The sequence below is a fragment of the Panthera uncia genome, chromosome B1, assembly GCF_023721935.1.
Source record: "Panthera uncia isolate 11264 chromosome B1, Puncia_PCG_1.0, whole genome shotgun sequence".
In the NCBI taxonomy this organism is placed as follows: domain Eukaryota; kingdom Metazoa; phylum Chordata; class Mammalia; order Carnivora; family Felidae; genus Panthera; species Panthera uncia.
Genome location: NC_064811.1, coordinates 134636926 through 134649516, shown reverse-complemented (window position 1 = coordinate 134649516; position 12591 = coordinate 134636926). Strand labels below are relative to the sequence as shown.

The 12591-nt window shown below is 33.9% G+C and overlaps 1 pseudogene; it reads right to left on the bottom strand.

The window, feature by feature from the left end:
• Nucleotides 1-12287, bottom strand: LOC125922453 (ubiquitin-conjugating enzyme E2 E1-like; annotated as a pseudogene).
• Between the last annotated feature and the right edge of the window lie 304 nt (nucleotides 12288-12591).

Here is a 12591-nt window from a genome sequence, read left to right as displayed (position 1 = left end):
TTATGTAGCATATCTCTTGGTCCACTGTCTGGCCATTCTATCATGTTCTGCTCTGTTGGTCATATACTCAATGGCAACACTATGCACCAAAGGGTCAGCAGGATTACAGTCTGTTAAGAAAGGAGAAGATAGAAAGGGGAACTTTAGCAAAGGTTAGTGCTGCACTCCAATTATCTTCTTAATATGTCCAAGCAAATAACTCCTTGACTGTTAATATTACAGGGAGAGATTATCGTCCAAAATGTAACCTTTGGAGGTTGAAAGGGGTATTCTGGTATAAAAGTGGTATAAAGGAGGAGTATACCGCCCTCAAATACAGATCCTGGAAGCCCCAGCATGGTGGATCTCCATTCATAGATGTCACCAACTTTGGGACCAACACTACAGTTAGGTGGAGAATCTAAAGTGATGTTTGCCAGTTCCTTCTGAATCCTCTTTGCGTTAGTATTGAGGAGTTTAGAATTCTTGCTCACACTAATTTTACTCTCCTTCATCTTGGGGGCGTTTGTTTCTTTCTTGGTTTCTGGTTGGAGGACAAAGATGAGGAGGAGCTAGCGCTGTCCTTCCGAACGTCATCCAGCGAAGTGAACCCCACACCCCACCCAAGAAAAAGCCCATCTCTTTGTGTCTGACTCCTTTGTGCCACTGCCCTGGTGGGATGCTCCTGCTCCTTGGGCTGGGTTCGGCCTGTCCTTCTGTTGGTGGGAGAGGAGCAGAAGTCAAACTGAGTGATGTTTGAGTAAATATCACTGCATAATATTAAAGTAAGAAAATACTAGTTTAAATTGCATGAGAGATAGTAAGGGGCTATCGCTAAATGAGTGAGTTTTGACTGTGGTTTGAGGATCAGGAAATCTATACAATAAATATTTAATAAATCAAATGCTAAAAATACAAAAATACTTACTATGAAAATTATTGAATTTTTTGCTAAGTTCCACAACTGCAAGTCTTTTGATAAAAAAATTATACGTTAGGAAAAAATATATTTTAAGACATGGAAACCAGTAAATTATAAGTAAAATTATAATGTAATTTATAAACAAAACGTAAATTTCCAATAAAAATTATGCCAATTCTAAGTACAATCTTGAGATTTTCTTGTAAGAAGAAATGTCTCAAAATGATAGTCATAAAAGATAAATATCTTCCAGTAAAGCTTTTTATTCAAGTTTTTTGAAAATGGTGGATGTATATAATTAGCTAAATTGATTTTATCACACTGGCTACTGCCATTGATAATACTGAAATTGTTTACAATTATTTATGAATTGTAACTAACTATTATCAACTAAAGGAAGAACTATAGACCCTAAAGTCTTTAGCACTTTAGTCCCTTTAGTCATTTATCACTGCATTATTTTTTGGACAAGTTCAGTGATGAATCTAGACTCACAGAAATGACAAACTGAGGATAAAAAAGACATCACCTAATTTCTCACATCTCAGAAAATCCCTAAAGAGCATCAGTAAAAGTGAGTGTTTTCTAAGCATTGTCACCAAATGTAGAATTTAGGAAGATGGAACTGAGAACTGACAGTCAATTAGAAGCTCAAGGACACTATGAAATGATACATCTGCTGATTATAAGGGGGACTTAACAATAAGGTGGAGTGAGTGATTGATATCAAAGTGTGATGGAATGACAACTGTTAAATATTATCAAAGAAAGTGTTTCTTTTCAAAGAAGACTACACTGAAAAAAAAACAGGCTTTAATTTTTGTCAGTACCTTTGGAAAAAAATACACCGGTAATTCTTTAAAGCATCGGGCTGTGTAGGACATGTACTAACTACATGATTGGGCAGAGAAGATAGAATTTGGTACATCCAATGATATCAGATCTATTTGCCCAAAGAAAATTTTACTCATAGTTTTTTTAAAGCATTATAAAAGCTTAAAATTGAGCTGAATATGGTGATGTCTCAAAAAAAAAAAAAAAAGAGAGAGAGGGAGAGAGAGAATGAATATTATATTGGCCTATTTGAAGCCAGTAGAGGCTTTAGGGAAAAACAAAGTGCTGGTAATATTTTGACTATAATATCAGAGAAAACAATAGTAGTCTCAGATAAGTACAGGGCATGTTTTTGGATGAGTGATTGAAACGGACTTAAAAAAAATAATGAAAGAGGGGCTCATGGATGGCTCAGTCAGTTAAAAATCTGACTCTTAGTTTCTGCTCAGGTCATGATCTCTCAGGTCATGAGCTCAAGCTCACGTAGGGTTCTGCATTAACAGCTGCAGAACCTGCTTGGGATTCTCTCTCTTCCTCTCTCTCTATCCCTCCCCCACTCAGTCTCTATCTGTCTCTCTCAAAACAAATTAATATATTTTTAAAAAATGAGGGGCGCTTGGGTGGCTCAGTCGATTGTCTGACTTTGACTCAGGTCATGATCCCACAGTTCGTGAGTTCAAGCCCCATATCAGGCTTGCTGCTGTCGACGTGGAGCCCACTTCAGAGCTTCTCTTCCTCTCTCTTTCTCTCTCTCTCTGCCTCTACCCTGCTTACACTTTCTCTCTCAAAAATAAGCATTAAAAAAAAAACGATATAATCAATATTGCCTCAGTGATGGTGTTTACTCTCTAAGGTATCATATTTTTTTTATTTCTATCTAATATGTTCCATCTATAGTTACAGGTGATAATACATGAACTGTCACTTGAAGAAAAAGTGGGACAGTCAATATATGATAACATTGAATTTAGGGAATTCTAGGCAGAGGAAACAGCTTTTACAAAGACAAGGAGATATGGAATAAATGAGTATACTTGGAGTAGTTACAATATAGAATGAGAGAATCAGGGATCAAACTAAGGTTGAAATATAACCTAAGTAGTCTAGGAACTCATGATAGTGGATTTTGTTTTCATATATCAGATATAATACAATTTTCCTTAAATAGTATCAAGAAAAAATAAATTTTATGAGGTATTTAAATAATAATGATTTCAATATAGAAATATACTTCTAGAAGATTTGGATTGAAGAAACCCTGCAAATTAAAAGAGCAGTTAAAAAGAGATTATGTCATCCATGTTATAGTTCAAGATATGCTAAGTGAACACTATTATACTATAAACAGGAAATAAGAATGCATTTATGAGACATTTGGGGTGACTCACTATCCACTTGGTGATATATTAAGGATAAAGAATTGTAATTAAAATAATTTTTCAAATGTGTATGATTTTTAAGTAATATGGCCGAAGAAAAAATATAAAATATAAAAATTTGGAAAAGGAGCAATGATTTCAGTATTGATAAGGCTTAAGTTGCCAGTGGAATATCCAGTTGGAGAAAATAAATAAATAAAATTTCATTGTCTCGTTAGTTTCGCCTTTCCCAGAAAATTCATGAGAAAAAAAGTTTTGATGGTCATTATTATATTTGTGTCTTTTGAAGTTTTTTGTTTTAGTTAACTTTTGTTGTGTAACAAACTATTCTAAAACTTTGTGGCTTAAAGAAATTTAAGTAGTTATTTAGCTCATGTGTATTTATAGGTTAGCAAAACATCTAGGTGGTTCTTACTGGATCATTCTTACTAGTCTCAGCTGGTCTTGCTTCATGTATTTCAGTCAGCTGGTAGATTGGCCATGGCTGGCTCTTTAAAAAATGTCATTCAGGGGCGCCTGGGTGGCTCAGTCAGTTGAGCGTCCGACTTCAGCTCAGGTCACGATCTCGCGTCCGTGAGTTCGAGCCCCGCATCGGGCTCTGGGCTGATGGCTCGGAGCCTGGAGCCTGCTTCCGATTCTGTGTCTCCCTCTCTCTCTGACCCTCCCCCATTCGTGCTCTGTCTCTCTCTGTCTCAAAAATAAATAAACATTAAAAAAAAATTAAAAAATGTCATTCACAAATGATACCTTGGAAAACTTGGGCTACAGCCCAATGGTCTCACCCTTCAGCATGCTAGCCTAAGTTCATTTACATGGTTTTAGATTTTTAACAGAAGGAGTAGGAATGTACAAAACCTAAGCCTAAGAAGAAGCATACTACCACTTCTACTGCATTTTGTCAAACAAGGCCAGCCAACATTCAGAAAGACATAAAGGGACCCCATTTCTTGGTGGTTGAAACTATTGCAAAGAGGGCAGGGAACAATATGGGAAAATATTGGATAAATGTTCGTAGAAAAGTGCAAGTTCAGTAATCTTTAAAAAGAAAACAAGAAAAGGAACTTTTTACGTCATGTAGAAGGTTAAAACAATGAAGGAGGTTGATTGAAAATAGAAAAGGTCAGATGCGTAGTGGGAAGACAAGAAGAGAGCTTTTTTAAAAAAATGCAAATAAAAATACTCTAGGTAATTTTGAAAATTCTTACTTTTTTTTTTAATTTTTTTTAATGTTTATTTATTTTTGAGAGAGAGAGAGAGCATGAGTGGGGGAGGAGCAGAGAGACAGAGAGGGAGGCACAGAATCGGAAGCAGGCTCCAGGCTCTGAGCTGTCAGCACAGAGCCCCACGCGGGGCTCGAACTCACCAGCCGTGAGATCATGACCTGAGCTGAAGTCGGACGCTCAACCAACTGAGCTACCCAGGCGCCCCGAAAATTCTTACTTTAATGTTTATTTTGTTTCCATTATCTATATGTTAGTGGTGAGAAAAGTAAAAATTTTGAAGAAAAATAGACATGACATGTGAACACACTCTATGTACTGGAACTCATTCTTGTGCAATGCCATGCTTCATATTGTCTCCTTCTTTCTTTCTTTCCTTTTTTTTTTTCTATTTTAGTATTGTGATAAACTACTTCATTAAATTCTTGGCAGTTGTCTCATGAAATATCAGTTTTATTTCTGATTCATAACCTTCTTATTATATCCCCTTTATCCATGACTTTAAAATGCCTAATTGAATAGATTTTATATTTCAGAGAATTTTTAGGTTTACAGAAAAAAAATGAGTGAAAATAGAGATTTCTAATATACCCTCTCTCCTTCTGTACACAGTTGCCTTTATTATTAATGTCTTGCATTAGTGTGATATACTTCTCACAACTGATGAGCCAGTATTGATACCTTATTATGCCTGAAGTCCACTTTTTACATTAAGGTTAACTCCTTGTGTTGCATATTTATATATTTTTGACAGATGTGTAACATAAATCCACCATTACAGTATCTTCGAGAACATTTCCACGGCCCTACAAATCCACTGTGCTCCACTTAGTCATCCTTCTGTCTCTCCTTCTGAACTCCTGGTCAGCTACTGATCCTTTCATTGTCTCGTTAGTTTCGCCTTTCCCAGAAAATCATATAGTTGGAATTATAGAGTACATAACCTTTTCAAATTGGCCGCTTTTACTTAGCAATATGCGTTTAAGGATCCTCCATATGTCTTTGTGACTTGATAGCTCATTTCTTTTTAGTGCTGAATAATATGGCATTGTCTGAATGCATCACAGCTTATTTATCTATTCACCTACTGAAACACCTATTTGGTTGCTTCCAAATATTGGGAATTATGAATAAAGCTGCTACAAACGCTCATGTGAAGGTTTTTGTTTGGACAGACGTTTTCTGTTCATTTGGGTAAATATCATGGCTGGATCATAAAGGTGGTGTGTTTAGTTTGAAAGAAACTGCCAGGCTGTCTTTCACAGTGGCTTGTACCATTTTTCATTTCCTCCAGCAATAAACGAGAGTTCTTGTTGCTCCGCACTCATAAGCATTTGGTGTTGTCAGTAGTATTCTAATAGCTGTGCTATAGCATCGGATTGTTAACATGCAATTCCTTAATGGCATTAAACATGTTGTTTACATCTTTTCAAATGCTTATTTGCCATGTGTATATCTCCTTTTTGTAAGACATCTTTTCGGATCTTTCGCCTATTTATTACCTAAGCTGTTTGATTTCTTATTGCTGAGTTTTAACAGTTTTGGAAATTTTGAATATAAATCCTTTGCCAGTTGTGTTTTCTAAATGTTTCTCCTCTTATGTGTTTTATCTCTTCATTCTCCTAACAGAACCTTTTACAAGACAGAAAATTTTAACTATAATGAAATCCAATTTATTAATTTTGTGTTTCATGGGTTATGCTTTTAGTGTTTTATCTTAATTGTCACTGCCAAACCAAGAATGTCTACCTCGTTTTTCTTCTATGTTATATTCTAAGAGTTTTATATCTTTGTGTTTTATATTTCAGTCTATGATCCATTTTGAGTTAATTCTTGTGAAAGGTTTAAAGCCTGTGTTTCCATTCATTGTGTTGCATGTGGATGTTCCGTTGTTCCAAAGCCATTTCTTAAAAAGACTACTTTCTTTTTCCCCCACTGAATTATTTCCCTCCATTGTCAAATATCAGTCGGCTGTATTTGTGTAGGTGTATTTCTGGGCTCTCTATTCTGTTCCACTGATCATTTTTTCTGTATTGCACTAATACCACACTCTTGATTGCTGTAACTTGACAGGAGGTCTTGAAGTCAGGTAGTTTCAGTACTTCAGTGCTCTCACTTTGTTCTTCTTTAATATTGTGCTGGCTATTCTGGATCTTATGCCATTTTATATAAACATTAGACTCTGTTGGTATTCAGAAAATAACTTTCTAGAAGTTTGATTGGGATGGTATTGAATCTGTATATCAAACTGGGAAGAACTAACATCTTGAAGATATCTATTTTTTCTATTCATAAATGTGAATATTTTTAATTATTATCATTTGCATTTATTTACATCTTTGATTCTTTCATCAGAGTTTTATAGTTTTCTTCATACAGATCTTGTACATGGTTTGTATTAGATTTATATTTGTATTTCAGGTTTTTTATGTGTATGTAAATGGTATTGTGTTTTTAATTTTTTAATTCTAATTGTCCATTACTGGTATATAGGAAAGCAGTTGACTATTTTGTATTGACCTTGTATCCTTCAGCCTTTCTATAATGGCTTTATTTGTTCCAGAAGTTTTTGGTTGTTGTTGTTGATATTGATTCTTAATGATTTACTTAATAAGGTGTATTCCTTAATAATTAGGTCATTTCCAAAAGAAAAAATGATTTTTTAACCAATCTGTATACATTTGTATATTTTTCTTGCTCTATTGTACTAAGACTTCTATGATGTTGAATAGGAGTGCTCAAAGAGGAGAGAGTGGGGGGCATCCTTGTCTTGCAGCTGATCTTAGGGGAAAGAATCTAGATTCTCACTTTTATTTATATATTTTTTTCTTAACTTTTTTAATGTTTATTTTTGAGAGAGTGAGAGAGAGAGCATGAGCAGGGGAGGAGCAGAGAGAGAGGGAGACACAGAATCTGAAACAGGCTCCAGGCTCTGAGCTGTCAGCACAGAGCCCGATGCGGGGCTTGAACTCACGGACCGCGAGATCATGACCTGAGCCGAAGTCGGCCGCTTAACCAACTGAGCCACCCAGGCGCCCCTAGATTTCATTCTTTTTATGGTTGAGTAATATTCCATTGTGTGTGTGTGTGTGTGTGTGTGTGTGTGTGTACCTTTTTCCACTCATTAGTTGGTAAACACATGGGCTCTTTCAATAATCTGGCTATTGTAGATAATGTTGCTATAAACTTCGAGGCGCATGTCACCCTTTGAGTTAGTATTTCTGTATTCATAGACTAAATACCTAATAATACAGTTTCTGGATCATAGGGTAGTTCTATTTTTATCTTTTTGAGTATCCTCCTACTGTTTTCCAGAGTGTCTGCACCAGTTTGCATTCTCACCAACTGTGCAAAGAGGGTTCCCAGCACCTGTTGTTTATTGTGTTGATTTTAGCCATTCTGAAAGGTTTGAGATGATATGTCATTGTAGTGTTGATTTGTATTTTCCTGATGATCAGTGATGTTGAACATCTTTTCATGTGTTTGTTGACTATCCATATATCTTCTTTGGAAAAATGTCTATTTATGTCTTCTGCTCATTTTTAATCAAGTTATTCAGTTTTTGGCTGTTGCATTTGATAAATTATTTATACATTTTGTATACTATTCTTGATAATGTCCCAATAGATTATTTTTGCTTTGCTTTTCCTTGCCTCAGGAGCTGTATCTCGTAAGAAGTTGCTATAACCAAGGTCAAAGAGGTTACTGTCTGTGTTCCCCTGTAGGATTTTGATGGTTTCCTGACTCACATTTATGTCTTTCACGCATATTCAATTTTTTTGTGTGTGTATGGTGTAAGAAAGTGGTCCAGTTTCATCCCTTTGCATGCTGCCATTCAGTTTTTCCAACACCATTTGTTGAAGAGGCTGTCTTCTTCCCATTGGATGTTCTTCCTATACTGTCAAAGATTAATTGACCATGTAGTTATGGGTACATTTCTGGTTTTTCTATTCTGTACCGTTGACCTATGTGTCTACTTTTGTGCCAGTACCATATTGTTCTGATCAGCACAGCTTTGTAATATACCTGAAATCTGGAATTGTGATGCCTCCAGCTTTGCTTTGCTTTTTCCAGCCTGCTTTGGCTTTTTTGGGACTTTTATTATTCCATGTAAATTTTAGGACTGTTTATCCTAGCTCTGTGGAAAATGCTGTTGGCATTTTGATAGGACTTGCATTAAATGTGTAGATTGCTTTGGGCAGTATAGGCATTTTAACAGTGTTTTCTCATCCAACCCATGAGCGTGGAATATCCATTTTTTTGTGTCTTCTTCAATTTCTGTCATCGAAGTTTTTATAGTTCTCAGAGTACAGGTCTTTCACCTCTTTGGTTAGGTTTATTCTAGGTGTCTTATTGATTTTGGTGCAATTTTAAATTATATTCAAGTTGAAGAAGTTCTCTTCTTTCTTAGTTTGCTAAGTGTTTTTATCATAAAAGTGTGTTGGATGCTGTCAAAGTTTTTCTGACTCTTTTGATATAATCATACAAAAATTTGTCTCTAGTCTGTTGATGTGATTTTGTTCACATTTTTTCATATGGTAAGAGCCCTTAAGATGAGCTCTATGCTCTTAACAAAATTTGAAGTGTACAATCCAGAATTGTAGCTATAGACACTATGTTGTAACATAGGTGTCCATAACTTGTTCATATTATATATAATAGTATAAAATGTTATTCTACATTCCTTTACAGACTGATTGAATAATGAGCACTAAGAAATTAGAGGGATTAAGAAATTTAAGGGATCTAACTTAGGGGCAATTATAGCTTTGTCCCTAAGCTGCAGTGATTATTATGAAGAAAAGGTGATATAGAATGTTTTGGGACCTATTTTGGAGTTAGCATTGTCAGGGATTACTGATTAATTTTATATGGATTTTAAGGCAAAAGGGAAAATAAGAAGGATTTTTATAAATATTTTTGTCTGAAAAAAGTAAAGGTTTTTGTCTAAGCAATCAATGCCATCATGTGAAATGGAGATTTGACAAGGAGCAATTTTGGAGAAAAGAGTGTAATTAATAGATCTGTTTATGGCATATATTGCCATTTATAGCCATGAGACACCAAAAGAGTGAGTGAAGGTAGAAATGGTAATAGCATCTAGCATTGATTCTTAGATCTTATCTCATCTGGACAGTAAATAGAAGAGTGAGAGCAAGAAAAGGAGATTGGAAGAAGCAAGAAAATTATGATTGGAGAGAAGTCATGAGGAAAATAAAAATTCTTCAAGGAATTGAGTTTAGTTATTTATGTTAAGTTTATTAGAAATTTGAGTTTCATACATTAAGTTTTATTATATTATGAAAAAAGTGGCATATTATGTTTGTATTTTTCCTTGTATTATCCTCACTGCTACCCAAGTAATAACAATAAAACAGGAGCACTGAATGTGTTGGATGAATAATAAAATACATAATAAACAATAATAATGATAATAATAATAATAATAATAACATATTGGCATTGCATATTGTTTTGGACTGAATTGTATCCCATCAAAAATTCATATGTATAGAAGTTCTCAACCCCAGTACCTCAGAATGCCACCATATTTGCAGATGAGGTCTTTAAAGAGGTCATTAAGTTAAAATAAAGCCATTAGAGCATTTCTAGAATCCAATACAACTGGTGTTCTTGTAAGAAGGTGAGACACCAGGACTGTATGTACACAGAGGATTGACCATGTGAAAAGGCAGCAAGGGGGCAGCCACCTACAAGCCTAGGAGAGAGGATTCAGAAGAAACCAAATTTTCTTGCATGTTGATCTTAGATTTCCAGGCTCCAGAAATGTGAGAACATAGATTTCTGTGATTTAAGCTTGAGAGTCTATTGCATTTTGCCGTGGCAGCTCTAATAAACTGACACACGTAGATTTATTGACTTTAATGTAAATATCTCTATAATTATTTATTAATTATATTATTTCTGTCACTAAGTAGTTGTAGCAAGTTAAACCATTAACCTCTCTGGGCACAGTATAATAAAGAGCTTAGAAGTTACAGAAGTGTACAGGGTCATATGACTGAGTTTTACAGAGAGCAAAGAAAGTAACGTTAAAAATTCCTAAGTCATGTGCAAAGTCCTTGACAATTAAGGACGTGGTCATCAAAATTGTGAAAAGGAGAAAATCAATAGGAATGATGGTATCAAGTTCTTCAAAGGAGATTCAGTATCAATAGGGTAAATGAAAGAGGCCCTTGAGTTTATTATACTTTCAAAGATTTGGGGTAAAATTAAATGTTTTATGGTCAGACTCTGAAAATTCAATTTGAAATGAAGGAAGATATATCTTACTGGTGTTAGGAAACTTCCAAATAAATTAACAGTTGATTTACCATTTGTTCATTTTAATAATTAGCATACTTTATTATAACTTACAATGCATTATACATAAAGTAAAATAGTTGTTTATATAGTTTTTATTTTTCTAGATAAATCTCCATTGACATTTGCATTATAAAATATGTATTTGTTTTATGAACAAACTCATCCCAAATCACCTTTTCAAAGTTATAATTAGATTACATAACAAAATGTCCTCTACATCTGTTAATCTCCCTTACTTAAGCTTCTCTCAAGATATATGCAAAATATTTTTTCCATGCAATAGCTGGAAATGCAGATCGATTTAGAATATTACCAAAAGAAATTGATGAGAAAATTATTATCTTAACTAATTATTATAATTTCATATATGTGTTTAAGATGCTCATATCGGGTTTGTAAACTCTTTAAATAATATCTATTTTATTATAATGAATATTATTATGCCAACTATTTTGAAAATCATAGAGACTAGTTTGATATAGTACTAGAAAACCATTTGTTATATTTCTTATTACTATATCGGATACTATTTTCAGGTAAGTATTTTATGAAGTTTTTGTGTATTACATAGTGTGATCCACACTATGCCAATTTACATAGTCTAATTCATTATTTTCCTGTTTACAAATACATGAGAGCTGATTTCTCTCTGCATTATAAGTAAACTGCTCTAAAGAAAATAAATAACACAAATTTCATATAAATCAACTAAATTTAAATTATATTTTAAAAATATGTCAAGATAAAAGAATCAAGCTACCAAATATACAACTTTTAAAAATCTGAAAGAGATACTTTTCCTTCTCTTATAATTACTTTTATCATCCATGCCATTTTTTCTTAATTAAAGAAATGTTTTATGTTTATATTTTGAGAGAAAGAGAGCTCAAGCAGGGGAGGGCAGAGAAAGTGAGAGAAAATACCAAGCAGGCTCCACACTGTCAGTGCAGAGCCCAACACTGGGCTTGAACCTAGCAACTATGAAATCAGGTCTGAGCTGAAATCAAGAGTTGACGCCCAAGTGATTGAACCACCCAAGTGCCCCCATCCATGTCATGTCATTTTTAATGAAACTAAAAAATATAGATTCCAAGAGACATCATTATTTTCTGTAGCATGTAGAAAAAAATATTATAAAAAGCACCCAATGAAATTGTGACATATCTCCAATTATAAAAAGTGTTTTTGTTTTGCAAATATTAAAATGTGAGCGACTCCCAAACTCAATAAGTGTGTTATAATTTTATTCTGTTTGGTATAATAACAAATAATAATATTAGAAGATATATATCCAGAACTTTAGAGAAATATTTACTTAATTTCTCCAAGGGTATACTATAATAATGTTCATGAAGTGATATAAACATCTGGACATTTACAAAAAATGAAAATTATTTTAAAATCATTTGGATTTGGATAATATTCTGGTATCTGCTTGTTAACAGTCTTCATCTCTCATGGATAAATTTTGTATTTAATATATGTTTGTATTTCATTTAGGGCTTAAAGAACGTAGAATTAGCTGCTGAATAGTAATTACCTGCATTTAGCATATACACAAATGGAAAACTTAATATCCTCAGCCTGATGTTTGATTTGACTGGATTTAACACCTGATTTTTCCATTTCGTTATACTCTGTTGAGAAAATGACATCAACTCGTTTTTTCCTCTCCTACTCACTTCCAATTTAATGAAGTAAAATATTTTTCAAAAAAAAACAGAACATCCTTGAATAATGATACTTTTTAATTTTAATTACTATAGGCATGGAATCCCTTTGAAGTTGACAGCAAAAGATTGTATTTCTGATGTTCTTTTTAGTCTGGCAATTACTGTATTATTGAATAAATCTAGTTATACTGTTTGCTGAGAGAAAATGGAACTATAATGAGGAAATGGAACAAAAATAGTATTTGATCATCCATCTG